Source organism: Oncorhynchus gorbuscha, unplaced genomic scaffold (assembly GCF_021184085.1).
Source record: "Oncorhynchus gorbuscha isolate QuinsamMale2020 ecotype Even-year unplaced genomic scaffold, OgorEven_v1.0 Un_scaffold_4064, whole genome shotgun sequence".
Taxonomy (NCBI): domain Eukaryota; kingdom Metazoa; phylum Chordata; class Actinopteri; order Salmoniformes; family Salmonidae; genus Oncorhynchus; species Oncorhynchus gorbuscha.
In genome coordinates, this window is record NW_025748170.1 from 2,497 (window position 1) to 6,221 (window position 3,725).

The following is a 3,725-nucleotide window of genomic DNA, read 5'->3' on the forward strand; positions in this document are numbered from 1 at the left end:
TCTCCCCCCTGCCTCCCTCTCTCCCCTGCCTCCTCCCTCCCTCCCTCCCTCCCTCCCTCCCTCCCTCCCTCCCTCTCTCTCTCTCCCTGCCTCCTCCCTTTTGCCTCTCCCCCTCTCTCTCCCCCTCCCTGCCTCCCTGCCTCCCCCTCTCTGCCTCCCTCCCTCCCTCCCTCTCTTCAGTTACCTCCAAGCCAGGTGGTGCTGGCGAGGGCCAGGTTACTCAGACCCCTCATACAGTTCTTCCTGGTTCTGCTAGCTGTGTATACAGGTACTTACAGGTCTATAGATAATGATGAGTGACGGGGGAATCATCTACTACTATCTATCTACTGATCCTCTGTCGCGGGGACGATCCCCAACTGTGACGGGGGGAATCATCTACTACTATCTATCTACTGATCCTTGTCGGGACTCCCCAACTGATAATGACGTAGGGCCGTTTTCCCAGACACTGATTACGGCCGGGATTCAGTCCCAGATGTGTTGTCCACAAGCACACTGTCAGCAACGTGTTTTTAGAGACACACCTTCCTGCCGTTGGCGGAGATTGTGTTCACGCCAGTTACAGCTTAAATGTCAAAGTCAGTTGGTTTAAGGACATTATATTATGTCAAAGTCAGTTGGTTTAAGGACATTATATATTATATAAAGTCAGTTGGTTTAAGGTTAGTTATTATATAAATGTCAAAGTCAGTTTACAGCTTAAATGTCCTGTCAGTTACATAAAGTCAGTTGGTTTAAAGGACATTAAATTATATAAAGTCAGTTACAGCATTATATATTATATGTCAGTCAGTTTACAGGACATTATATATTATATAAAGTCAGTTTAAGGACTTATATTATATAAAGTCAGTTGGTTTAAATGTCCTGTCATTACATATTATATGTCCTGTCAGTTACAGGCATTATAATGTCCTATCAGTCAGTTAAATGTCAAAGTCACATTATATATTATCAAAGTCAGTTGGTTTAAGGACATTATATATTATATAAAGTCAGTTGGTTTAAGGACATTATATATTATATAAAGTCAGTTGGTTTAAGGACATTATATATTATATAAAGTCAGTTGGTTTAAGGACATTATATATTATATAAAGTCAGTTGGTTTAAGGACATTATATATTATATAAAGTCAGTTGGTTTAAGAACATTATATATTATATAAAGTCAGTTGGTTTAAGAACACCACAGATTGGACTGAATCTCAACCTGAACCTACATTCTGGGCTAAGAAGCATTTTTCAATGGAGAATCGTCATCGGACATGTTTTTAAATCCAGGACGAGGCGTAATCTGTGTCTGGGAATCCAGCCCATAATATAGTCTGACTGACGTTGCTGATATGTTATAATGGTCTATGGATGTTCATAGCCTCTCAGAACTCTCCCTGAGTGGTCTGTCCACAACGTGGTTATTCATCTGGTCTATGGATGTTCATAGCCTCTCAGAACTCTCCCTGAGTGGTCTGTCCACAACGTGGTTATTCATCTGGTCTATGGATGTTCATAGCCTCTCAGAACTCTCCCTGAGTGGTCTGTCCACAACGTGGTTATTCATCTGGTCTATGGATGTTCATAGCCTCTCAGAACTCTCCCTGAGTGGTCTGTCCACAACGTGGTTATTCATCTGGTCTATGGATGTTCATAGCCTCTCAGAACTCTCCCTGAGTGGTCTGTCCACAACGTGGTTATTCATCTGGTCTATGGATGTTCACTCTAGTGGCCAACGTGGTTATTCATCTGGTCTATGGATGTTCATAGCCTCTCAGAACTCTCCTGAGTGGTCTGTCCACAACGTGGTTATTCATCTTCTATGGATCTGCCTCTCAGACTCTCCTGAGTGGTCTGTCGTGGTTTTCATCTGGACTACTGTCTTTTCATAGGTGTTGTTTAATCTCTACTATGAGTAAAGAAAAAAACTAAACAAATAATGAAATACATTTGCCTGATACATTTTCCTGGCTGTCTGGTGTAGTTTTGATAGAATCCTGGTCTTGTCTGGTCAATTGTTGTCACTTTGTTCAGTTGCTGTCCACTTGATTGGCCCAAATTCTAGGGCGGTGCTTGACAATGGGTCATTTCCTCTGTACTACTGTAATATGTATTTTTCTCATATTGTTGAGTGATAATTCAAAATATTTAACAGGTACGTTTCTAAACTGTAATCTCTTCGCAGGCCTGACTAGAATATCGGACTATCGGCATCACCCCTCTGATGTCATCACTGGCTACATACAGGGAGCCTTGACTGCCTACTGGGTGGTGAGTTGATATGTGTGTGTGTATATGTAGGTGTGTGTGTGTATGTATGTATGTGTGTGTGTGTATGTATCTGTGTGTATAACCAGTGTGTTTCTCTCTGTCTCCAGGCCTTCCACATCTCCTCAATGTTTAAAGACCACAGCTCTACCCCTCTCCTAGCCTACCCCTGTCTCCACATCTCCCTCAATGTTTGGACACCCTCTCTCTAGCCTGGACCCTGTCTCCACGTCTCCTCAATGTTTAGACTACAGCTCTACCCTCTCTCCTACTCTGGACAACCCCCTGTCTCCACACCTCCTCAATGTTTAGACTACAGCTCTACCCTCTCTCCTAGCCTGGACAACCCCCTGTCTCCACATCTCCTCCATGTTTAGACTACAGCTCTACCCTCTCTCCTAGCCTGGACAACCCCCTGTCTCCACATCTCCTCAATGTTTAGACTACAGCTCTACCCTCTCTCCTAGCCTGGACAACCCCCTGTCTCCACACCTCCTCAATGTTTAGACTACAGCTCTACCCTCTCTCCTAGCCTGGACAACCCCTGTCTCCACATCTCCTCCATGTTTAGACCACAGCCTGGACTTCCCCCCCTGTCTCCAAACCGTCAGTTAGGGGTCTGTGTGTGTTTCTTGTGTTAGTGAAGTATTTCAGAACAAGTCCTGTGAAATCACCTCAGTATTCTGTGAGAGATAAGGAGATAGAGAGATTAAGAGACAGAAAGGGAGATGGGAGAAAAAGAGGGAGAGAGAAAGGGGGGATAGTGGGAGAGAAAGAGACCGAGAGAGGTGTGGGAGAGAGGGAGAGAAAGGGGGGAAAGTGGGAGAAAGAGACTGAGAGGTGTGGGAGAGAAAGGGGGATAGTGGGAGAGAAAGAGACTGAGAGAGGTGTGGGAGAGAGGGAGAGAGAAAGGGGGGATAGTGGGAGAGAAAGAGACTGAGAGAGGTGTGGGAGAGAGGGAGAGAAAGAAAGGGGGGATAGTGGGGAGAAAGAGACTGAGAGAGGTGTGGGAGAGAAAGGGGGATAGTGGGAGAGAAAGAGACTGAGAGAGGTGTGGGAGAGAGAAGAGAAAGGGGGGATAGTGGGAGAGAAAGAGACCGAGAGAGGTGGGAGAGAGGGAGAGAGAAAGGGGGATAGTGGGAGAGAAAGAGACCGAGGGGTGTGGGAGGAGGTGAGAGAGAGAGAAAGGGGGATAGTGGGGAGAGAAAGAGACTGAGAGAGGTGTGGGAGAGAGGGAGAAAGGGGGGGATAGTGGGAGAGAAAGAGACCGAGAGAGGTGTGGGAGAGAGAAAGGGGGGAAAGTGGGAGAGAAAGAGACCGAGAGAGGTGTGGGAGAGAGGGAGAGAGAAAGGGGGGATAGTGGGAGAGAAAGAGACCGAGAGAGGGGAGAGAGGAGAGAGAAATGGATAGTGGGAGAGAAAGAGACTGAGAGATTTCCCTCTGCTGAGTCTTAGGGGGATC

The 3,725-nt window shown here is 46.0% G+C and overlaps 1 long non-coding RNA gene across 1 annotated transcript; it reads left to right on the forward strand.

Annotated features, from left to right (window-relative positions):
• The first annotated feature begins 208 nt into the window (after positions 1-208).
• Positions 209-2,416, forward strand: LOC124028345. The gene is made up of 3 exons (XR_006837581.1): positions 209-268; positions 2,182-2,267; positions 2,375-2,416. It is a non-coding gene; the product is annotated as an uncharacterized LOC124028345 (long non-coding RNA).
• The last annotated feature ends 1,309 nt before the right edge of the window (positions 2,417-3,725 follow it).